Genomic DNA, 26,431 nt, shown 5'->3' with positions numbered 1-26,431 from the left:
AGAGCCCTAGATTGGTGGTCCAGGACCAATTAAAATTATTTATGGTCAATGTAATAGACAAAACCAGTGCTGGTGGCTGGCAATCATAAAATAAGAATTTACTTACCGATAATTCTATTTCTCATAGTCCGTAGTGGATTCTGGGGACTCCGTAAGGACCATGGGGAATAGCGGCTCCGCAGGAGACTGGGCACATCTAAAGAAAGCTTTAGGACTAACTGGTGTGCACTGGCTCCTCCCCCTATGACCCTCCTCCAAGCCTCAGTTAGGATACTGTGCCCGGACGAGCGTACACAATAAGGAAGGATTTTGAATCCCGGGTAAGACTCATACCAGCCACACCAATCACACCGTATAACCTGTGATCTGAACCCAGTTAACAGCATGATAACAGAGGAGCCTCTGAAAGATCGCTCACAACAATAATAACCCGATTTTTGTAACAATAACTATGTACAAGTATTGCAGACAATCCGCACTTGGGATGGGCGCCCAGCATCCACTACGGACTATGAGAAATAGAATTATCGGTAAGTAAATTCTTATTTTCTCTAACATCCTAAGTGGATGCTGGGGACTCCGTAAGGACCATGGGGATTATACCAAAGCTCCCAAACGGGCGGGAGAGTGCGGATGACTCTGCAGCACCAAATGAGAGAACTCCAGGTCCTCCTCAGCCAGGATATCAATTTTGTAGAATTTTACAAACGTATTTGCTCCTGACCAAGTAGCTGCTCGGCAAAGTTGTAAAGCCGAGACCCCTCGGGCAGCCGCCCAAGATGAGCCCACCTTCCTTGTGGAGTGGGCATTTACAGATTTTTGGCTGTGGCAGGCCTGCCACAGAATGTGCAAGCTGAATTGTACTACAAATCCAACGAGCAATAGTCTGCTTAGAAGCAGGAGCACCCAGCTTGTTGGGTGCTCACAGGATAAACAGCGAGTCAGATTTCCTGACTCCAGCCGTCCTGGAAACATATATTTTCAGGGCACTGACAACGTCTAGCAACTTGGAGGCCTCCAAGTCCCTAGTAGCCGCAGGCACCACCAATAGGTTGGTTCAGGTGAGACGCTGAAACCACCTTAGGGAGAAACTGAGGACGAGTCCTCAATTCCGCCCTGTCCGAATGGAAAATCAGATAAGGGCTTTTTCAGGATAAAGCCGCCAATTCTGACACGCGCCTGGCCCAGGCCAGGGCCAACAGCATGACCACTTTCCATGTGAGATATTTTAACTCCACAGATTTAAGTGGTTCAAACCAATGTGACTTTTGGAACCCAAAACTACATTGAGATCCCAAAGTGCCACTGGAGGCACAAAAGGAGGCTGTATATGCAGTACCCCTTTTACAAACGTCTGAACTTCAGGGACTGAAGCTAGTTCTTTTTGGAAGAAAATTGACAGGGCCGAAATTTGAACCTTAATGGACCCCAATTTCAGGCCCATAGACACTCCTGTTTGCAGGAAATGTAGGAATCGACCCAGTTGAATTTCCTCCGTCGGGCCTTACTGGCCTCGCACCACGCAACATATTTTCGCCAATTGCGGTGATAATGTTTTTGCGGTTACATCCTTCCTGGCTTTGATCAGGATAGGGATGACTTCATCCGGAATGCCTTTTTTCCTTCAGGATCCGGCGTTCAACCGCCATGCCGTCAAACGCAGCCGCGGTAAGTCTTGGAACAGACAGGGTCCTTGCTGGAGCAGGTCCCTTCTTAGAGGTAGAGGCCACGGATCCTCCGTGAGCATCTCTTGAAGTTCCGGTTACCAAGTCCTTCTTGGCCAATCCGGAGCCACGAATATAGTGCTTTCTCCTCTCCGTCTTATCAATCTCAGTACCTTGGGTATGAGAGGCAGAGGAGGGAACACATACACTGACTGGTACACCCACGGTGTTACCAGAGCGTCTACAACTATTGCCTGAGGGTCTCTTGACCTGGCGCAATACCTGTCGAGTTTTTTAATCATGTGGACGACTTCTGGGTGAAGTCCCCACTCTCCCGGGTGGAGGTCGTGCTGAGGAAGTCTGCTTCCCAGTTGTCCACTCCCGGAATGAATACTGTTGACAGTGCCATCACATGATTTTCCGCCCAGCGAAGAATCCCTGCAGCTTCTGCCATTGCCCTCCTGCTTCTTGTGCCACCCTGTCTGTTTACGTGGGTGACTGTCATGATGTTGTCCGACTGGATCAATACCGGCTGACCTTGAAGCAGAGGTCTTGCTAAGCTTAGAGCATTGTAAATGGACCTTAGCTTAAGGATATTTATGTGAAGTGATGTATCCAGGCTTGACCCTAAGCCCTGGATATTCCTTCCCTGTGTGACTGCTCCCCAGCCTCGCAGGCTGGCATCCGTGGTCACCAGGACCCAGTCCTGAATGCCGAATCTGCGGCCCTCTAGAAGATGAGCACTCTGCAACCACCACAGGATGGATACCCTTGTCCTTGGTGACAGGGTTATCCGCTGATGCATCTGAAAATGCGACCCGGACCATTTGTCCAGTAGGTTCCACTGGAAAGTTCTTGCGTGGAATCTAACGAATGGGATTGCTTCGTAGGAAGCCACCATTTTTACCCAGAACCCTTGTGCATTGATGCACTGAGACTTGGTTAGATTTTAGGAGGTTCCTGACTAGCTCGGATAACTCCCTGGCTTTCTCTTCCGGGAGAAACACCTTTTTTTTTTTCTGGACTGTGTCCAGGAACATCCCTAGGAAACAGAAGACAAGTCGTCGGAACCAGCTGCGATTTTGGAATATTGAGAATCCAATCGTGCTGCCTCAACACTACCTGAGATAGTGCTACACCGACTTCCAACTGTTCCCTGGATCTTACCCTTATCAGGGAATCGTCCAAGTAAGGGATAACTAAAATTCCCTTCCTTCGAAGGGATATCATTTCGGCCATTACCTTGGTAAAGACCCGGGGTGTCGTGGACCATCCCTACAGCAGCGTCTGAACTGATAGTGACAGTTCTGTACCATAACCTGAGGTACCCTTGGTGAGAAGGGTAAATTTTGACATGAAGGTAAGCATCCTTGATGTCCCGAGACATCATGTAGTCCCCTTCTTCCAGGTTCGCAATCACTGCTCTGAGTGACTCAATCTTGAATTTGAACCTCTGTATGTAAGTGTTCAAAGATTTTAGATTTAGAATCGGTCTCACCGAGCCGTCTGGCTTCGGTACCACAATAGTGTGGAATAATACCCCGTTCCCTGTTGCAGGAGGGGTACCTTGATTATCACCTGCTGGGAATACAGCTTGTGAATGGCTTCCAAAACTGCCTCCCTGTCAGAGGGAGACGTCGGTAAAGCCGACCTTTGGAAACGGCGAGGGGGAGACGTCTCGAATTTCAATATGTACCCTTGAGATATTTGAAGGATCCAGGGGTCTACTTGCGAGTGAGCCCACTGCGCACTGAAATTCATTGAGAACGGGCCCCCACCGTGCCTGAGCTTGTAAGGCCCTAGCGTCATACTGAGGGCTTTGCAGAGGCGGGAAAGGATTTCTGTTCCTGGGAACTGGGTAATCTCTTCAGCCTTTTTCCTCTCCCTCTGTCACGAGCAGAAAAGAGGAACCTTTTGTCCGCTTGCCAACAAAGGACTGCGCCTGATAATACGGCGTCTTATTTTGAGAGGCGACCTGGGGTACAAACGTGGATTTCCCAGTTGTTGCCATGGCCACCAGGTCTAAAAGACCGACCCCAAATGTCCCCTTTCAAAGGCAATACTTCCAAATGCCGTTTGGAATCCGCATCACCTGACCATTTTACTGGTAGAATTGGACAACGCACTTATACTTGATGCCAGTCGGCAATTATTCCGCTGTGCATCCTGCATATATAGAAATGCATCTTTTAAATGCTCTATAGGCAATAATATACTATCCTTATCTAGGATATCAATATTTCCAGTCAGGGAATCCGACCATGCCAACCCAGCACTGCACCTCCAGGCTGAGGCGATTGCTGGTCGCAGTATAACACCAGTATGTGTGTGAATACATTTTTGGATACCCTCCTGCTTTCTATCAGCAGGATCCTTAAGGGCGGCCATCTCATGAGAGGGTAGAGCCCTTGTTCTTACAAGCGTGTGAGCGCCTTATCCCCCCTAGGGGGTGTTTCCCAACGCACCCTAACCTCTGGCGGGAAAGGGTATACAGCCAATACTTTTTAAGAAATTATCAATTGTTATCGGGGGGAAACCCACGCATCATCACACATTTTATTTCTCAGATTCAGGAAAACTACAGGTAGTTTTTCCCTCACCGAACATAATACCCCTTTTTGGTGGTACTCGTATTATCAAAAATGTATAAAACATTTTCCATTGTCTCAATCATGTAACGTGTGGCCCTACTGGAAATCACGGTTGTCTCTTCACCGTCGACACAGGAGTCAGTATCCGTGTCGGCGTCTGTATCTGCTATCTGAGGTAACGGGCGCTTTAGAGCCCCTGACGGCCTATGAGACGTCTGGACAGGCACAAGCTGAGTAGCCGGCTGTCTCATGTCAACCACTGTTTTTTTTGGGGGGGTTTTTTTTTATACAGAGCTGACACTGTCACGTAATTTTCAACAGTACATCCACTCAGGTGTCGACCCCCTAGGTGGTGACATCACTGTAACAGACACTCTGCTCCGTCTCCACATCATTTTTCTCCTCATACATGTCGACACAAACGTACCGACACACAGCACACACACAGGGAATGCTCTGATAGAGGACAGGACCCCACTAGCCCTTTGGGGAGACAGAGGGAGAGTTTGCCAGCACACACCAGAGCGCTATATATATACAGGGATAACCTTATATAAGTGTTTTTCCCCTTATAGCTGCTGTATAGTTAATACTGCGCCTAATTAGTGCCCCCCTCTCTTTTTTAACCCTTTCTGTAGTGTAGTGACTGCAGGGGAGAGCCAGGGAGCTTCCCTCCAACGGAGCTGTGAGGGAAAATGGCGCTTGTGTGCTGAGGAGATAGGCTCCGCCCCCTTCACGGCGGCCTTTTCTCCCGCTTTTTTTAGGAAAACTGGCAGGGGTGAAATGCATCCATATAGCCCAGGAGCTATATGTGATGTATTTCTTTAGCCATATAAGGTTTAAACATGTTGTATTGCGTCTCAGGGCGCTCCCCCCCAGCGCCCTGAACCCTCAGTGACCGGAGTGTGAAGTGTGCTGAGAGCAATGGCGCACAGCTGCAGTGCTGTGCGCTACCTTATTGAAGACAGGAACGTCTTCTGCCGCCGATTTTTCCGGACCTCTTCGCTCTTCTGGCTCTGTAAGGGGGCCGGCGGCGCGGCTCCGGGACCCATCCAGGCTGAACCTGTGATCGTTCCTCTGGAGCTAATGTCCAGTAGCCAAGAAGCCCAATCCACTCTGCAGTCAGGTGAGTTCGCTTCTTCTCCCCTTAGTCCCACGATGCAGTGAGCCTGTTGCCAGCAGGTCTCACTGAAAATAACAAACCTAAACTAAAACTTTCACTAAGAAGCTCAGGAGAGCCCCTAGTGTGCACCCTTCTCGTCGGGCACAGAAATCTAACTGAGGCTTGGAGGAGGGTCATAGGGGGAGGAGCCAGTGCACACCAGTTAGTCCTAAAGCTTTCTTTAGATGTGCCCAGTCTCCTGCGGAGCCGCTATTCCCCATGGTCCTTACGGAGTCCCCAGCATCCACTTAGGACGTTAGAGAAAATATGTGGACAAACAAAAGTGAATCCTGTCTCTCACCACATAACTGAACCTAATTGTGACATATAAACACAATTTACTTACTTTAATATTTTTTCTGAATTTCTTAATAAGGAACTTTTGACCTAGGGGTGCCGTAAAAAATATTCTGGTACGCTAGGGCGCCGTGACTTTACAAAGTTTGGGAACCACTGCCTTAGCCTCAGAAAATGTCACATTTCTCTAATACATTTGGGGCAATTCATGCTTGAAACTCTTCCTGCCCCTATCTAATAACTTATTATACGGCAATGTTATTTTTTATCAGTAATGTATTCAAATGCTACAAATGTTAATGGGGTTTAAAAAGATGTTTTGCCCTGGTCAGCTGAGCCCCTTGTCATCTCTCTGAATACCAGAATAGGAGTTTTAAGAACAGTGAAGAGCCCTACACACTAGAAGGCATTACCAACGTGAAAGATGAACACTGTGGAAGATGAGCAATTTCCCTTTTACTTCCCAAAGCCCTGACAAACTAAATTGAGTGTACACACTAAGCAATTTTTCAAAGTATTTGAAAGACGAAAGATATCTTTGGAAATGGCACCATATTTACATATTTTAATATTGGGGAGGAATTTCTGGGTGTGTGGACAGGGCTGTAGGCCCGCCAGCAGCACGTTTTGGAAGGCACCCATCCGTATTATTTGTGAGCCTGTGAGTGCCGGTATTGGTAGTATTATATATATATATATATATATATATATATATATAGTAACACTGTAGGGAACAAGGTGCCATTTCCTGGGGTAAATGGCAGCAAGCAGCAGCTGAGGAATCACACAAGTCCAGTTTTATTAAGCAGAAAATAAAAAAAAACATCAAAAGAAAATGCCTTACCTGTCTGGCACTAAATAAACACAGGACGTTCCTAACTATCACTAAACAAAAACACAGAGTTCTCCAGTAAACCCTGTATGGCTCACTTGCATAAAGAAGCGTGTTTCTCTCTTCGGAGATCCTCCAGTCTCCTCAGGCAGTCTGCACACACTAATCAGGCTAGGAGCCCTATAACACTCTTACACAGCTTAAACCCTGATTAGCCTTTTGTGAGGCCAAAGACCTGAACTGGGCCCAACGTCTGGAACTTGTCCTATCTTTCTTTCAGGGCCAGTTTCCAGCTTTTCCAATAAACTGAAAAGGTTCTGACAAAACAAAACATTTTCCTAGAAGTTTTCATTTTTCTAATACATACTATTCCAGTGTTCTTGTCACGTATGCCCCTCCCCTGTTTCGACCTAGGGGCCGGAACACTTGTAGCCCCCAAACAGAAGATGCAGGACAATGCATCTGCGTTGGCCAATTGTGTACCCGGTCTATGTTCAACAGTAAACTTAAAATCCTGCAATGCTAGAAACCATCTAGTTATCCGTGCATTCTGACCTCTATTTACATACATCCATTTGAAAGGGGCATGATCTGTCACTAGTCTGAATTGTCTACCCAAGAGGTAATATCTCAAGGTATCTAGTGCCCACTTAATGGCCAAAGCCTCCTTTTCCACAATGGCATACCTTTTTTCATGCTCATTGAGTTTCCTACTCAAATAAATGATAGGGTGTTCGTCCCTATCTCAGGTTTGGGACAACATAGCCCCTATCCCTTCCTCTGAGGCATCTGTGTGTACAACAAATTCTTTTGAAAAATCTGGTGTTATCAATACCGGTTGTGAACACAAAGCCACTTTTAATGTTTGGAACGCTTTTTCTGCATCAGGGTCCCATTTCACCATATTTGACTTCTTCCCTTTGGTAAGGTCTGACAACGGCACTGCTGTGGTCGCAAAATTGGGAATAAACCGTCTATAGTACCCCGTTATTCCCAAAAAGCCCTTACCTGTTTTTTATTCACTGGACGAGGCCAGTTTTGAATAGCATCAATTGAATTCAATTGGGGCCTAATCAGACCTCTGCGTATGGTGAAGCCCAAGTACTTGACCTCCTCCATTGCGAGGCAGCACTTCTTTGGGTTAGCAGTTAACCCTGCCTCTGATTGAGTCCAGTACTGCTTGTACTTTAACCAAATGGGACCCCCAGTCTGTACTGTGAATTACCACATCATCCAAATAGGCAGCTGCATATTTTCTACGGGGCCACAAAATTTTATCCATCGCCCGTTGAAAGGTTGCTGGAGCCCCATGCAACCCAAAGGGTAACATCTTATACTGGTATAGCCCCTCCGGAACCGAATAGGCTGTTTTTTCTTTTGCGCTATCAGTTAAAGGTATTTGCCAGTATCCTTTGGTCAGGTCCAACATGGTGAGAAACCTGGCTATGCCCAGCCTTTCTATAAGCTCATCCACACGGGGCATGGGGTATGCGTCAAATTTGGACACCTCATTTAACTTACGAAAGTCATTACAGAAGCGTATGCTACCGTCTGGCTTCGGGATGAGAACTATGGGACTGGACCACTCACTGTTAGATTCCTCTATGACTCCAAGTTCTAACATGGGCCCTCATTCCGAGTTGATCGGTCGCAAGGCGAATTTAGCAGAGTTACACACGCTAAGCCGCCGCCTACTGGGAGTGAATCTTAGCTTCTTAAAATTGCGAACGATGTATTCGCAATATTGCGATTACTAACTACTTAGCAGTTTCAGAGTAGCTCCAGACTTACTCTGCCTGTGCGATCAGTTCAGTGCTTGTCGTTCCTGGTTGACGTCACAAACACACCCAGCGTTCGCCCAGGCACTCCCACCGTTTCTCCGGCCACTCCTGCGTTTTTTCCGGAAACGGTAGCGTTTTCAGCCACACGCCCCTGAAACGCCGTGTTTCCGCCCACTAACACCCATTTCCTGTCAATCACATTACGATCGCCGGAGCGAAGAAAAAGCCGTGAGTAAAAATACTTTCTTCATAGTAAAGTTACTTGGCGCAGTCGCAGTGCGAACATTGCGCATGCGTACTAAGCGGATTTTCACTGCGATGCGATGAAAAATACCGAGCGAACAACTCGGAATGAGGGCCATGGTTTTAACTTCTTTAGAAACAGCTTCTCGCTGAGCTTCAGGAATCCTATATGGCTTTAAATGGACCCTGACCCCTGGTTCTGTGACAATGTCATGTTTTATTATGGTCGTTCGGCCAGGCAGCTCTGAAAATATCTCCCTATTTTGGATGAGAAATTCTTTAACCTGATTGTTCTGATCAGCTGATAATGTCTCTGACACCTTTACTGCGGAAAGCAACCGAGGTGAAGACACCGAAGGGCAAGGCTCCGCTGACAGAGACAACCTATCTTTCCAGGGTTTGATTAAGTTAACATGGTAGATTTGTTCGGGTTTTCTCTTTCCCGGTTGGTATACTTTGTAATTAACCTCATTCACTTTTTCCCTAATCTCAAATGGACCCTGCCATTTAGCTAGGAACTTGCTTTCCACAGTGGGTACCAAAACAAGAACTCTCTCTCCGGGAGCAAATTCCCGTATCTTGGCACTCTGGTTATATACCCTTTGTTGAGCACTTTGGGCCTGTTCCATGTGCTCTCTGACAATAGGTACCACGGCTGCATTCCTATCCTGCATTTGTGTTATGCACAACAGTGCCAGCAGGAATGTACTGGTGTCTGAACGGTGAGGGATGCAAAACAAATGAACTCACAGACAGACTGGGGAATATGACATAACATACACAGAAGGTGATAGGGTAACAAAATAAACACAAAGTGAACAGAGAAGCCCAAAGGCTAAGAAACTGGGTGTCTCCCTAGTATTAGGAATGCTCAGATGGAAAGAAGCGAGATGTAGTGATTTAATACGTAGAGAACCCGAAATGCTGTTGCTAAGGGCAACAGCAAAACCCTAAAGGGTTACCAACGGGTGTGGCAGTAAACTCCTTGGTCAGAGATGGAATAATAGACACAAGGAGAGTCTCCACAATCCTAGTCCTCACTTGCAGTGCACTGGTTCAGCTTACTGCCACTAAACTGACACCTGAACACCTTGCACAGTGAGAAAGGATTTTGGCAGGCAAGTCTGAGAATACAGCCGCAAACTTGCTAGGTTCACAGAGTAGCAAAAGAACCCCAGCAGGTTAAATGACTGACTCCAGTCTTACTGCTAGGTCTGGATTGGCAGAGTGTAATACCAAATCCCAAGGCCTATTTGCAGTAAGCAACAAACAAATACAAAGTTTACACAGTACTAGCTAGCTTTCAGGAACTGACTAACCAACAAAGATTCAGCAGCATCTGCCTAACCTGAGAAGAGGGTTTATATAGCAGGTGCTGTCCACGCCCCACTCAGACCTCACAGACTGTGAGCACAAAAACCAGCACCGGATCCCCTGCCGTGCACAGAGCCTGTAACCACTGCACAGCAAAAGACCCGAACCGGAGTATCAGCTACGCTCAGGTTACTCCACTAGCACTTGTCTCCCGGTTGCCATGACGACGTGGCAGCACAGAGCAGGAGACCCTAACAGTACCCCCCCCTCTGACGAGGGGTCAAAGAACCCCTACCACCGGGTTTATCGGGGAACTGCGAGAAGAAAGAGCGTAACAGTCTGGGGGCATGAAGATCACAACTGTGCACCCACGACCGCTCCTCCGGGCCATACCCCTTCCAGTGCACCAAAAATGACAGCCGACCCCGAACCATCTTGGAGTCAAGAATCCTTTCAACAACAAACTCCCTCTGGCCACGTATCAGAAGAGGGGAAGGTCTTCCACTGGAAGAAGGATTACTAATCGCCCGTTTTAAAAGGGAACAATGAAATGTTTTATTGATACCCAAAGAACGGGGTAGATCTAACTGAAATGCCACCGGATTGATAACCCTAGTGATCTTATAAGGACCGATGAACCGGGGGCCTAACTTATGAGATGGCTGTCTCAACTTCAAATTCTTGGTAGACAACCAGACGAAGTCTCCTAATTTGAAGCTGCAGGGTCTTTTCCGCTTATCAAAAACCCTTTTGGTCACTAATGACACAGACACAAGGGCTTTCTTCACTTTCCTCCAAATACCTCTAAGGACCGAAACCACAGAGGAACCACCAGGCGTGGAGTCCAGGGGGTCAAAAGAATTGGCCTTAGGATGATGCCCATACACACAAAGGAAGGGAGAGATCCCTGTAGCAGAGTGAGCCGCGTTGTTATAGGCAAACTCCGCCATGGACAGATGAGCCACCCAGTCAGTCTGACACTTGGAGACATAACACCTGAGGAACTGCTCCAAGGACTGGTTCACCCTTTCAGTCTGCCCATTAGACTGCGGATGGTAGCCTGACGACAAGCTGACAGAAATCTGGAGATCGGAACAAAATGCCCTCCAGAATTTGGCCACAAACTGGGATCCGCGGTCAGAGACCACATCAAGTGGCAACCCGTGGAGGCGCACAACATGCAGCATAAATAATTCAGACAGGCGTCTGGCCGATGGCAGCCCAACCAATGGAACGAAGTGCGCCATCTTCGAAAACCTGTCAACGACAACCCAGATGGCTGTCATCCCCGAGGATTTGGGCAAGTCCACCACAAAATCCATTGAAATGTGGGTCCATGGCTTAGATGGAATAGAGAGTGTATGTAATGGGCCAACAGGAACCCCTCTAGGAGTCTTATTTCGGGCACAGATGTCACATGCCCGAACCCACTGATCCACATCCCTAGCCACTGAGGGCCACCACACCGCCCTAGATAGCAACTCCCGAGTTCTGGCAATACCCGGGTGACCTGCCGACTTCTTGGCATGGAATTCCAGGAACACTCGCTGTCTTAACCTAGGAGGCACAAACAAAAGACCTACCGGAAGGTCTGGAGGAGCCTGCTCCTGTGCTCTAAGGACTAATGACAAGAGGTCCTGGGTAATGCCCACTTTAATACATGATGGGGACACAATGGGCAATGGTTCCTCGGTGGTCTCCTGGATTGGAGCAAAACTCTGCGAGAGCGCATCAGCCTTGGTGTTTTTTGACCTAGGGCGATATGTTATCAAAAAATTAAAGCGAGCAAAAAACAAAGCCCATCGTGCCTGCCTGGCATTGAGGCGCTTCGCTGACTCTAAATATGCCAAATTCTTATGGTCGGTGAGAATTGAGACCACAAACTTAGCCCCCTCAAGCCAGTGTCTCCACTCCTCGAGTGCATCCTTAATAGCCAACAATTCCCGGTTACCCACGTCATAATTCATCTCAGCAGGCGAAAATTTACGGGAAAAGTAAGCACAGGGATGAAGGCGATTATCAGACACCCCCATCTGAGAGAGCACTGCCCCAATACCCATCTCAGAGGCATCCACCTCCACCACAAAAGGACGCTCTGGATCTGGGTGTCGCAGCACCTTGGCCGAAACAAATGCCCTTTTGAGACGGGCAAAAGCCGCTTTAGCCTCACAAGACCAGTGAGCAACATCCGCCCCTTTCTTAGTGAGTGCCACCAAGGGCGCCACTATAGACGAAAATCCAGCGATAAATCGTCTATAAAAATTTGCAAAGCCCAGAAAACGCTGAAGCGCCTTCAAACTAGTGGGCTGTACCCAATCCAGGACTGCCTGTACCTTGGAACCCTCCATTTGGAAACCTTCTGGGGAGATAATATATCCTAGAAATGCGATTTGCTGAACTTCAAATTCGCACTTCTCCAGCTTCGCCCCAAGCCGGTGGTCTCTGAGTTTCTGGAGGACTAAGCGTACATGCTTCCGATGTTCCTCCAGGGAATGGGAGAAGATTAGGATGTCATCTAAGTATACAACTAAGAATCTATCCAAATATTCCCTGAGCACATCGTTCATGAAGTCCTGGAAGACTGCCGGGGCATTACAGAGCCCAAAAGGCATCACCAAATATTCATAATGCCCTGAGTGGGTATTAAAGGCAGTCTTCCATTCATCCCCCTCTCTTATTCGGATTAGATTGTACGCACCGCGTAGGTCAATCTTAGAAAAAATGGTGGCAGTACGAAGCTGGTCAAACAAGACCGAAATGAGAGGCAATGGGTATGAGTTTTTAATCGTGATACGGTTCAATACCCTGAAGTCGATGCAGGGTCGCAACGAACCGTCCTTTTTACCCACGAAGAAGAACCCCGACCCAACTGGAGACTGTGAAGGTCTTATAAATCCCTTAGCCAAGTTCTCCTGAATGTACTCTGCCATATCCTGAGTCTCAGGACGTGACAGGGAGTACAACCTGCTCTTGGGAAGCTTAGCATTCGGCAACAAATCAATGGCACAGTCATAGGGGCGATGGGGAGGTAGTACCTCTGCAACTCTTTTGGAGAACACGTCCGCAAAATCTGCATAACATCCTGGCAATTCTGGCAAACTTAGCTGCGAAAGCCTGACTGGAAGGCTCAAGCAACTCCTGAAACAATCAGTGCCCCAACTAAGAATCTCCCCAGAGACCCAGTCAAATTGAGGATTGTGGGCCCTTAACCAGGGTAACCCCAACACCAATGGGGCAAAAGTACAGACAGTCACATAAAAGGACAATTTTTCAGAGTGTGTGGCTCCAATAAACAAAGAAATCTGGCTAGTGCAAGAGGTAATTTTACCCTGGGATAATGGTTCCCCGTTTAACCCACAAATCTCAATTTCCGATGCCAAGGGTACTAAGGGAACAGTGTTCCAGGGCGAATTGGCGGTCCATGAAAAACCCCGTCGGCCCCACTGTCCACAAAGGCCTCAGTCTTGACAGTTTGACCAAGGATCTTCAAGGTCACCGGAATGATAAAAGTCTTCTTGGGAAATTCCGACTTCTGACTTGACAGGATATTTCCCATCACCCTCAGGCCCTGAAGTTTTCCGGCTTTTCTGGGCATGATACTACCACATGACCTTTATTCCCACAGTACAAACATAACCCCTGCTGTTTCCTCCGCGTCTTCTCACGCGAGGAGAGGCGGGTAGCCCCAATCTGCATAGGCTCCTCGGAAAATTCCTCAGAGTCTGAGGTTCCCTTGGGAAAGAAGGAAACCTCGGTCTCCCTTTCAAGCCTGCGCTCTCTCAGCCGTCTATCCACCCGAATGGATAACTGCATGAGCTGATCCAAGCTATCAGGCAAGGGATATTGTACCAGTTGGTCTTTTAACTGGTTAGAAAGACCTCTTCGGTACTGGTGTCTCAGGGCTGGGTCATTCCACTGGGTATCATGGGCCAACCTCCGAAACTCCGTACAATAAACCTCAACTGGCCTTCGCCCTTGCTTAAGGATCTAAATCTGAGCCTCGGCTGAGGCCGTCTTGTCAGGGTCATCATACAACATGCCCAGTGCCGTAAAAAAAGCATCAACACTTTTAAGCGACGGACAGTCAGGCTGCAACCCATATGCCCAGACCTGTGGGTCTCCTTGTAGCAAGGAAATCACTATGCCCACCCGCTGAATCTCCGACCCAGAAGACTGAGGCCTAAGCTGGAAATATAGCTTGCAGCTCTCCTTGAAACAAAAGAACTGCGAGCGATCTCCAGAAAAACGATCCGGGAGATTTACTTTCGGCTCCTTAACCCCTGAAGGTACTGCTGCTGCGGGAGCTCCGCCAGCGGCCTGCGAGGTGTGCATTTTAATGGACAAATCATTAAATTGTCGAGTCAGGACCTGCACCTGATCGACCACCTGTTGCAAAGTATTTTAAGGGGTATGCTCCATATTCCCACAAAATTTCAACAGGAGTATTAGGCTGCTGAATATGTTATGCACAACAGTGCCAGCAGGAATGTACTGGTGTCTGAACGGTGAGGGATGCAAAACAAATGAACTCACAGACAGACTGGGGAATATGACATAACATACACAGAAGGTGATAGGGTAACAAAATAAACACAAAGTGAACAGAGAAGCCCAAAGGCTAAGAAACTGGGTGTCTCCCTAGTATTAGGAATGCTCAGATGGAAAGAAGCGAGATGTAGAGATTTAATACGTAGAGAACCCGAAATGCTGTTGCTAAGGGCAACAGCAAAACCCTAAAGGGTTACCAACGGGTGTGGCAGTAAACTCCTTGGTCAGAGATGGAATAATAGACACAAGGAGAGTCTCCACAATCCTAGTCCTCACTTGCAGTGCACTGGTTCAGCTTACTGCCACTAAACTGACACCTGAACACCTTGCACAGTGAGAAAGGATTTTGGCAGGCAAGTCTGAGAATACAGCCGCAAACTTGCTAGGTTCACAGAGTAGCAAAAGAACCCCAGCAGGTTAAACGACTGACTCCAGTCTTACTGCTAGGTCTGGATTGGCAGAGTGTAATACCAAATCCCAAGGCCTATTTGCAGTAAGCAACAAACAAATACAAAGTTTACACAGTACTAGCTAGCTTTCAGGAACTGACTAACCAACAAAGATTCAGCAGCAGTTTACACAGTACTAGCTAGCGTTCAGGAACTGACTAACCAACAAAGATTCAGCAGCATCTGCCTAACCTGAGAAGAGGGTTTATATAGCAGGTGCTGTCCATGCCCCACTCAGACCTCACAGACTGTGAGCACAAAAACCCGCACCGAGCCTGTAACCACTGCACAGCAAAAGACCCGAACCGGAGTATCAGCTACGCTCAGGTTACTCCGCTAGCACTTGTCTCCCGGTTGCCATGACGACGTGGCAGCACAGAGCAGGAGACCCTAACAATTTGTGTTACATGTTCAATAACGCTTCTATAAGGAGTGGGCTGTCCTTCCCACGTCTCTTTGGCAATGTCCAACAGCCCTCTGGGGTGTCTACCATACAATAAATCAAATGGAGAAAACCCCGTAGAGGACTGAGGAACTTCTCTGATGGCCATTAACAAGTAGGGCAACAAACAATCCCAGTTTTTCCCATCTCTATCAACAACCTTTTTTAACATACTTTTTAATGTTTTATTAAACCTTTCCACCAACCCATCAGTTTGGGGATGGTAGATGGACGTCCTGAGGTGAGTGACCTTAAATAATTTGCACAATTCTTTCATGATCCTTGACATAAATGGAGTACCTTGGTCAGTCATAATTTCTTTTGGTATTCCCACTCTACTAAAAACCTGCACCAGCTCCCTAGCTATCGCCTTGGTTATGATAGTGCGTAAAGGGATAGCCTCAGGATATCGAGTGGCATAGTCCATAATTACCAGGATATACTGATGGCCCCGAGCAGACTTTAACAAGGGCCCTACGAGATCCATGGCTATTCTGTCAAACGGGACCTATATAAAAGGCATGGGAACTAGTGGGCTCCTGAAATGGGGTCTAGGGGCATGATACTGGCATTCAGGACAGGAAGAACAATATTCAGACACTTCTTTATAAACCCCTGGCCAAAAGAACCTTTGTAAAACTCTTTCAGTGGTTGTTTCTGCCCCTAAATGTCCTGCTGTAACGTGACTATGAGCTAAATCCAGTACCGTTCTCCGATCAGGCTGGGGAACTACCAGCTGTTCCACCACATCCTCACCCTTTTTGACAATGTGGTACAAGAGCTCATTACAGATGGCCATGTTGGGATACGTAACCCTGTCACCTGGTACCACAGGTTCCCCATTAACAATCTTAACATTATCTATAGCCTTTATCAAGGTAGGATCCTTTAACTGTTCAGACGCAAACAGATCATTCTTTACCTCCAGGTCAGGCACGCTTTCAGTTCTAATTACTATGTCTCTGTTCCCAGCAAGAGGGTCCTCACTGGACTCCCCATCTGTCACTTCCCCAGCCAAACCAGCAAAAAGGCAAAGGGTCAGAAAGTTCCGAAGACACACGTACATCCATAAAATCACCGGTATTATCTGTTGATAAACGTGATTTCCAGAGTTTCCAAAAATGAGGAAAATCCCTCCCTATTATGGCCTCATGCACCAAGGTGGGGACCAGTCCTACTTTAACAATTGCTGACCCACAACAAGTTTCTATATTCACTTCAGCAGTGACATAATGTTGGGTATCCCCATGTATGCAAGTTACCCCAATAGGTATTTGCTGGACCTTTAAGGGGTTCACTTACCCAGCTTTCACGAGGGTAACTAAACTTCCTGAATCTAGCAAGGCCTCTACCCGGTTACCCTCTAAGAACACATCACACATTTGTTTTTCCATCTCAGGCGAAGGTACCACAGTACAGGCTAACCTAGCAAAGAAAGACATTCTGCAACATTCAAAGGCAGAATCACATTGCATGGGTTCTTGCGTGACTGGGCAATTGGCAATAACATGACCTGGCATACCAAACCTAAAACATTTAAGCACACGATTATCAACCCGTTTGGGCAGCACAGACCGTTCTAGCCCCATTGGCCTGTCTCCAGGGCCAGTGTTTACAGTCTCTCCAGCCTTGCATTCTCTTAACCGCCCAGCAACGTTTTCCCACGGAACAGTCTTACCAGTCTTTACTGAAGGGCGCTGTCGAGGATCTATGGGTTGCTGGGTGGTCATCAGTAGTTCCTCTGCCGCCAAATACCTCTCTACCATGTCCACTAATTGGTCAGCAGTATCCGGGTTTCCATGGCTCACCCACTTGCGCAGGACCACGGGCAAAGATCTCAAATAGCGGTCCATGAAGACTCTTTCAACCATCTGGGGACCAGTTAATGTCTCTGGCTGTAATATTTTTTTTGTTAGCTGAATAAGGTCGTGCATCTGGGAGCGAGGAGGCTTCTCCAAGGCGTATACCCAACGGTGCACCCATTGTGCTCGTACTGACAGCGTGACTCCCAGGCGGGTCAGGATCTCAGTCTTTAGTTTATCATAGTCCCGAGCCTGAGCAGGGCTTAAATCAAAGTACGCTTTTTGGGGCTCACCCGACAGAAAAGGTGCCAGCAGACACAAAAGACTTCAAGCTGTCATTGATGTTAAAGGGGGCAATACACGGTATTAAGAACTGGGGTATGTAAACTTTTAATTAGGGTCATTTGGGTAGTCTCTGTTGTCATTATGATTTAAAAAGAGTAAACACAGTTGTTTGACAATAAATAGGCATCACCCAACCACTAACCATGAGTGAAAGAAGAGTTTGTGAGTCATCATTCATATTCTCTGACAAATGGCCAGAAAATCACAAATTCTGCTAGGGTATGTAAACTTATAAGCACAACTGTATATATATATATATATACATATATATATATACGGTGCCTGCACACATTATGATAGTTTAATATAATTGGCGGCACAGTGGAAATGTTTCGTAAAAATTATATACTGTGCATTGGAGGGGCAGTGGGTAAAAATATATTGGTGGGGCAGTGAGTGACTTTGAAAATGCAGGTGGGAGGCTAAAGCAGGCAGGAGGAGAGCTGTGCACCGTGGTGCTGCTGCTGTCGCCCGTGCTCCGTGCGCCTTAATGGAGCCGGGGAGGGTCTGGGGAGGAGGAGCAATGACACACTGTGCACATCACTCATCGCTGCTCCGAACACACATGCCAAGATGAGCGATGTCACAAGTGCCCTTGCTCACACTGAGCTACCCGCACGGCTGACCCGCGACCTGCTCTTAACGAGCGCGGGTGCGCGCATTGGCCACAGGGATGGGCATACACACTAGACGACTTGAACGATATATCGTTCAAAATCATCTGTATCGTCCATATCTTTGGAAAAAAATGTCTAGTGTGTATGCCCCTTAACTGTGACAATTGTTTTAACTGAGCAGGTTTCGCCTGAAATTGCACGGTTAAGGATTAATCATTATGTAACCCAAATTAGTACATCCACTCGGCAACATTCTTACAATTCACTACCTGTTCTAACCCATTTTACAATTGCTGATATTCATAAACTATTCACTTAATATGATTAGGTAAATGTTATATATAGTAATGGAGTAGGTGAATGGAGTAGGTGAAGAAATGAGGATGGAGTAGATGAAGAAATGAGGCTGTTGATGTAAGGAGCTGTGAAGTTAAGAGCTTTCTAGGTGCGGAAAGTGAGTTTTGAATATAATTCGAGTGAAATAGGTAGCCAGTTGAGTGACAGCTAGAGAGGCGTTGGGTATGGGATCGCGGTGGTCAGCATACCGACGCCAGTATCCCGGCCGCTAGAATGCCGACAGAGGGGGTGAGCGCACTTTTTGTAACACATTCATATAATTTTCTACTAATATTACTTTTTTCATCTTTTTAATTACACTTTTTACTTGTGTATCACTTTGGATCCAGTTAATTTGGTGGCTGTCAGGATCCTGGCTGTCGAAATACCAACGCCGGAATCCCGACACCCGTCAGAATGCCGGTGCCGGAATGCTGAAAAGGTCAGGAGACTGATGTCGAAATCCCGACAGCCGGTATCCCGACTTTAGTAAGTATAGTGCCTGGGTTAGGTTTAGGGACGCAACCCGGGGAGGTTAGGGTTAGGCCCTTGGGAAGGGGGGTTAAAATAGGGTTATGCTGTGGAGAGAGGGGGGATGTTAGGCACCCAAAGGGAGGGTCAGTGTTAGGCTGTGGAGGAGGTAGGGTTGGGAGGGGGGGTAGGTTTAGGCACCTCCATGGGGTGGTTAGGGTCAGGCACTAAGGGGGGAGATTAGGCTGCAGGAAGGGTAGGTTGGGGTTAGGGGGTAGGAGAGAGGGGAGAACAGTCCCAACTCATGTCGGCATTGCAGTCTTTGGGATCCCGGCGCTGGGATAATGACCGCCGGTATAACAAGCGCCAGCAAATCAAACTGAATGCTATCACCCTTTATACATAGCTTTTGCTGCTTTCTTATTAACATTCACTAACACTTTAGCCTTTCACTAGTGTGCAGCCCTGGGTTGGCTGGCCCTTTGCCGGTTTGTGGGGTACCGCGCCCCGGTCTTAGGGGGTATTCAATTAAGTGCTGTTTTTTCGACTAGTCGAAAAAACAGCACTAATTTGACAAAGTATTTAATCACTGCATTTTTTACCGTTTTTAACCCATTTTAACGGTTTAACTTTGAGCCAAAAATGGATGACAATGCACGCGAATTCGCCAAAACACATGTATCAGCGGCAAATTCGCTGATACACATGTTTTTCGCCAGTGCCAGATTTTTCAAACTGTCGAAAAAACGGCACGGGCATTGAATAGGTTGAATGTAAATCACATAAACTGAGGTTGAAAAGAGGCAAAATGCTCATCGTGTTCAACCTGTATACTGTATCAAGTTGAGTTGATTTTACTGTACCTGCTGAAGAATGTTTTATGACTAGATAACAACTATAAGTCATGTTAGTTAGTCTCATTTATATACTCTTAATTTATATATGTTTCCTATGTTAATTTTGTATTGCAGTTACTTCTAACTGAGTTATTTTTCATTCTTTATTTTTTATTTTTATATATATAAATGTTTTCTTATTATTTATTTATATAAGTTTAAGGATTCAATTCTGTGTATATTTTATGGAGAGCTGACCTTTTTTGTCTATGTATTTATTGTGTATTAGTTTCACCTGATTTGATTTACTCTTATGCTATAAATATGGTTAAGTTTCGTAGAGGAGGCATTCCTTTGAAAAAGTCACGTGATTCGTGACGAAACGCGTTAGGCTCCTCCCCTAACTCTGATCACCGATCACTGAACTCTATCCACTGTTATCGCCTATACGGGGACACGTCCCGTTACTCTACAGAAGATCCCCCTCCATTTGCAAGAGGCTGCTCCGGCTAACGCTACCACCCAGTACTTCATCTATATTTCCAGCGGCTGCCATTTCCCTGCTGAAATCCCTGCAACTAACGGCGGCTTCGGCCAGCGCCATTGCACGGCGCCTACAGCCAGCAGGTTTCTTCCTGCAATTAAGGACGACCACGGCCAGCGCTATGTTACGGTGCTCACAGCTACCAGAGGTCTCTCCGTGCAAGTAACCAACTTACGGCGTCCCGGGCCACAGCTATTGCACGGCGCATCCAGCTAGTCAGCAGCACCTCTGACTACCAATACTGTTCATCTCATCTAAGTGGGCACTAAAGGATTTCTCCTAGCCCTTGGGAGAATACTTGAAGATTCTGGATAAACCATTTCAAAGACGCCGGTAAATATACAGCAGCCCTTGCTAGAGCATTTAGCTCATTCCTTTTCCCTGTTCAATTAATTCAGTGGGCTTTAGTGGACTTCACCGAGGACGCTCGGTGTCTATAGCCCCAGGACAGATCAATTTACATTATTCTAATTGTTATTACTCTTTGTCGGGACTTCTATGTTTTTATTAGCTGGAGTGTGCATGGGGCCTCTGCACCTGTAGCCAGATTTGCTACTCAGCTATTCCTTTCAAGCGATACAATTTTAATAAGCATGTAAGAGTAATGATACATTTGTTAAACAGTGTTACAAATCTATATCTACACTGAGTTAACGCTCAATACATTGCTTTAACCATTTTAATTTGCGGATACCGATCATTAGATATATTTACGGTTTTTCAGAGTATATACAAATTTACAAGTCTTCTATATTTGTGTAATAGTCTTCCATTGGTGTGTTATTATTATTATTTTAATAAATATATTTTATATATTTTAGTTGTCAGCTCTCCATAATTTTGGTATACTAACAACACTGTAGGCGCAGCCAATCTTTTTTCTTTCATAAGTCATGTTACACCCGGATTAAAAACGTCAATATTTTATATGTTGTAACCTTGGATATCCTTTTCAATCAGAAATTCATCCAATCCTTTTAAATGCATTTACAGAGTCCGCCATTACCACTTTCCCTGGCAAGGAATTCCAAATCCTTATTGCCCTAATAGTAAAGAACCCTTTCCTCCGTTGCGTACAGAATTTTTTATCCTCCAGCCTCAATGTGTGCCCACGTGTCCTAAACAGAGTTCTTTTAATAAATAATTCCTCTGATAACTCCTTGTAGTATCCCTTTACATATTTGAAGACATTAATAATGTATCCTCTTAGACGCCTTTTTTCCAGTGTATACATATTCAACCTAGTAAACCTTTCATCGTAATCCAGTCCCTCTAGCCCTTTAATCAATTTAGCAGCTCGCCTTTGAACCCTTTTGCGTTCAACAATATCTTTTTTATACAGTGGTGCCCAAAACTGAACACAATATTACAGTGTCACGATCCGGGTATCTGGACGCCATTACCTGCCGTTTAGGTGTCTTCTGAGACTGGCCCAGCGTTCCAAATCCGGACCTCATCTGTGTCAACACTCTGCACATCCCTCCTGTCATTCTGAGACACTACCACAGCGGCGCCATGTTTGAATCCAACATGGCGTCTCCCGTCCTCCGCGGCCTTCGCCGCCGTTACTGTGTTATTGCTGCAGGTTCTCAGAATCATGTATCATGCCTGCCGCGGCCTCTGCTGCCCTCCAGGTGTCTCAGCATGTAGCTGTCGTCTGGCGTCTCCTGTCCTCCGCGGCCGGCGCCGCCATTATCACTATGTTTGCACATTTCATTACAAACCAGTTTTCCCTCCAGGTTCCAGCATGGGCGCAGCCATGTTGGATTTGATCACATGCTCCAATTCCTCCAATCCACCATCTCTGGAATCTGCATAATTGCCTAGCCAATGCCTGCATAGCAGCAGGTATAAGTATCCTGTGTCTAGGCCAGATAGATGTCAGTGCTTTGAATGTCATACCTTGTTCCAGTCTCTCTCTCCTGTGGTTTGTTTCTCCAGGTTCCAGCTCCTGTCTCCAGCATCCACAAAGAGACCCGCACCTGCTTTCCATCCTGCGGTGCAGCCTGACTCTGCAATCCTCTGTGACTGCTCCAGCTTTCAGCTATTACTTCGTTTGCTTCCAGCTTCCAAGCTTTCAGCTATTAACCCATCTGTTTCCAGCAACCTGCTTCCAACAGAATTCAACCTCCTTAAAGAGCCGGTGTTTTCCCAGCGGATTTCTACTTACCAGCAGTATCCACTACCACCGGTAACCACTCTTCATTTCATCTGTTTCCACGCACCCTAGCATCTTTCAGTTTTAACTCCGTATCTCCACCATCTGGCTGGTTCCGTCCAGTGACTCATTCAGTGCATTCCAGTTACCAGCATCATCTTATACACCTACTGGCGTGTTCCTCGGTTGTCTCCACTACTACAGCCTGGCCTGGTAAGGTTATTCTACCCAAGGACTATAACATCTGTTCTGCAACCTACCAGTGCCCTGTTATACCTTCTATGGTTTAGTGATCCAGGAACTGTATTATCTGCCACTGCTAATACTGACTGTGAACACTGTTGTGATTATACGGAGTCTGTTTAATAAACTTTCATTTGACTTTTAACTTGCTTGTCATGGTCACACCTTCGGGTTTCCTTCCACACTTACATGTCCAGGGGTCTGATTAAACCATTTAAGTTTAACTTCATTCCAGCCCCTACAACTGAGGCTTCCTCCCGTCAGCTTAAACCCTCAGTTGTGACATACAGGTGCAGACGTACCAATGATTTGTACAGCGGCAGGATTACAACCTCGTCCCTTGTCTCAATTACCCGTTTTATGCACACTAGCATCTTACTTGCCTTCTTTACTGCGCTTTGACATTGTGTACGGTTATTAAGCTTATTATCAATGAGTACCCCCATATCTTTTTCCAGAACGGTTACCCCTAAACTTTCCCCATTTAATATGTAGGATGCAAGTTTGTTTTTAATCCCGGAATGCATAACCTTGCATTTTTCTATATTGAACCTCATTCTCCACTTAGACGCCCATATTTCAAGTTTAAATAAGTCATTCTGCAGAGACTCCACATCTATTTCTGAATTAATTGCCCTACACAGTTTAGTATCATCTGCAAACATTGAAACTGTGCTCTCCAGGTCTGTTTCTAGGTCATTGATAAATATGTTTTACAGTAGTGTCCCGAGTACGGACCCCTGTGGAATTCTTCTGACTACTGGTGTCCAGCTTGAAGACTTCCCGTTGACCACTACACGCTGTATCCTGTTGTCCAGCCAGTTACTTATCCATGTACAAACAGTTTTTCCTATGCCAAGCTCCTTTAATTTGATGATTAGTCTCCTGTGAGGCACTGTATCGAAGGCTTTTGCAAAAATAGGATTTTGGTACTTACTAGATAAATCCTTTTCTTTGAATCCACAGGGGGCACTGGAGTACTCCTGGGATATGGACAGGACGTTAGCGGGATAGGCGCATTTAAAATTTTAAATTAGTAACTCCCCCATCCCTCCATACTCCCAAGGTACCTCAGTGTTTTTTACTGAGCCAAACAGGAGCGATAGAGAGAATGAACAATAGAGAATTACACATAACATTATAACATAACGGAAAACAATGAAGTTGACACATAACGTAACTGACAACTAAACAGTTGGCACAATAATAGATATCACCTGAACATTTGAACAAGTCGGTGAGATAGTGTTACCATAAGATCCACTGAACTTACCACAAGACAGGTGAAACTGCTCTGGGTGGGCGTTCAGTGCTCCCTGTGGATTCAAAGAAAAGGATTTATCTGGTAAGTACCAAAATCATATTTTCTTTTTCATCCACTAAGGGTCACTGGAGTACTCTTGGGACGTACCAAAGTTTCCCCGTTGGGCGGGAGAGCTGTTTGGCACCTGTAACACCATACGGCCAAAGCTAGATGCTGATGCCGCAAACGTATCAAACTTGTAAAAGAACACAAACGTGTGCACTGATGACCATGTAGCCGCACGGCAAAGTTGTGTCGTAGAAGCTCCACAACCTGCTGCCCATGAAGTTCCCACAGAACGTGTGGAATGAGCTGAAACTGATGTAGGCGGTTGTAGCCTAGCATGAAAGTAAGCCTGACGTATGGTCAGCTTAATCCACCTGGACAAGGACTGCTTGGAAGCTGGCCAACCCATCTTGACTGCATCATAGAGAACAAACAATGTATCCGTTTTACGTACTGTAGACGTTCGGGCTACATAAAAGCGTAGTGCGCGTACCACATCCAAAGTAGCTGGAGTTCCTGAACCCTCTGATAACACAGGAATTACAATTGGTTGATTGATGAGAAAATAAGATACCACCTTTGGTAGGAAAGCGGGATTCGTCCGAAGTTCCGCTCTATCATCATGAAACACCAAATACGGTGGCTTGCATGACAAGACACCCAATTCTGAAACACGCCTTGCCGCAACTAAGGCTAGCAGAAAAACTGTTTTCCAAGTGAGAAACTTAACATCCACTTGTTGTAAGTGAAGACTGTAAAAAATCTAACACCAGATTCAAGTCCCATGGAGCTGTAGGTGGTATAATTGGAGGTTGTACTCTGAGGACACCTTGCAGGAAAGTTTGTACTGTTGGCAAAAGGGCCAAACACCTTTGAAAGTAAATTGACAAGGCAGAGAATGTGCACCTTAAGTGTAGATAAACGTAGTCCTCCATCTAACCCAGTCTGTAAAAATAGCAAAAGACGGGATAACTTGAAAGATGATGTCGGAAACTTCAGAGATTCACACCACCCTATATAGGCACGCCAAATCCTGTGATTATGAGCTGCCGTTACTGGCTGCCTAGCACGTAACATGGTTGGTGTAACCGATTCTGGAATGCCCTCTCTTCTTAAGAGGGCGGTTTAAACAGCCACGCTAAACCGGGGTAAAGGAACGGACCGTGTTGTAAAAGGTCCGGACATAGCGAAAGCGGCCACGGATTGCCTGAGAGTAGACCGCGGAGATCCGAGAACCACGCTCTCCGAGGCCAATGAGGCGCCACTAGTATGACTGTCGTGGACTCTCGCTTGATCCGCTTTAGCACCCGAGGAAGCAGCAGAAATGGTGGAAACAGATACACAAGGCTGTACGGTCTCGCGATCATGAAAGCATCCACTGCCACTGCCTTTGGATCTCGTATTCTGGACACATACTGGGATGTTTGATGATTTTGGCGAGATGCCATTAGATCCACATGTGGGTAACCCCACCGCTGGACCAACATCTGAAACACTTCTGGATTTCATGACCATTTTCCTGGATGAAAATCCTTACGAATGAGATAATCCGCATCCCAGTTGTCCACTCCTGGAATGAACACTGCCGACAATATTACCTGGTGATGCTCGGCCCAATTGAGGATTCGAGCAACTTCCCGCATGGCCATACGACTTTGAGTTCCTCCTTGTTTGTTAATGTATGCGACTGCCGTCGCGTTGTCTGGACCTGGACAGTCTGAGACCGGAGCATGTGCACTGCATGTCACAGTGAATTGTAAATTGCCCTGAGTTCCAGGACAATTATTGACAGTAATCTTTCTTGGTCTGACCATAGACCATGACACTGACAATTTTGGACCACTACTCCCCAACCTCTGAGACTTGCGTCCGTCATTAGAATTATCCAATTCCTGACTCCGAACCTTTTACCTGTGGTGAGATTGTGCACTTGGAGCCACCAGAGTAGAAATATTCTGGCCTTTGGAGACAACCGCACCATCTGATGAATTTGTAGCCTGACCACTGTGCGAGAACATCCAGTTGAAAAGGACGAGAGTGAAATCTTCCGAACTGGAGCGATTCGAAAGACGCCACCATCTTTCCTAACAGTCAAATGCACAAATGCACCGAGACTGTCCGTGGTTTGAGCACTAACTGTACCAGATGACGAATACTTTTGTACCTTCTGATGGGTCGTTAAGCGTAGTAGCAGCTGGTACTGAAATGGTTAACTTTTTAGAAAGTTTTGACATCGATGAATCCACAGTCTGTGGATTTTCCCATTTTGACGTCATAGACTCTGGGAACGGGTAACTAGACAGAAACTGGCGAGGTACAGAAAACCGTTTATCCGGATTCTTCCAAGCATCTATTAACTGCTTATTAATAGAATCTGAATAAAGAAAACACACCGGAGATCTTTGTCAATTAGCAAATAACATCTCACCATTTGAAAGAGGTTCTTC

The 26,431-nt window shown here is 46.4% G+C and overlaps 1 protein-coding gene across 5 annotated transcripts in view; it reads right to left on the bottom strand.

Annotated features, from left to right (window-relative positions):
* The window catches only part of KALRN (kalirin RhoGEF kinase), a 1,402,249-nt gene that overhangs the window by 699,066 nt on the left and 676,752 nt on the right, over positions 1-26,431 (bottom strand). The window lies entirely within an intron of this gene.

Source organism: Pseudophryne corroboree, chromosome 7, assembly GCF_028390025.1.
Source record: "Pseudophryne corroboree isolate aPseCor3 chromosome 7, aPseCor3.hap2, whole genome shotgun sequence".
NCBI classification, from domain to species: Eukaryota; Metazoa; Chordata; class Amphibia; order Anura; family Myobatrachidae; genus Pseudophryne; species Pseudophryne corroboree.
The sequence above is the reverse complement of the archived record's forward strand: the minus strand, read 5'-3'. Positions and strand labels throughout refer to the sequence as shown.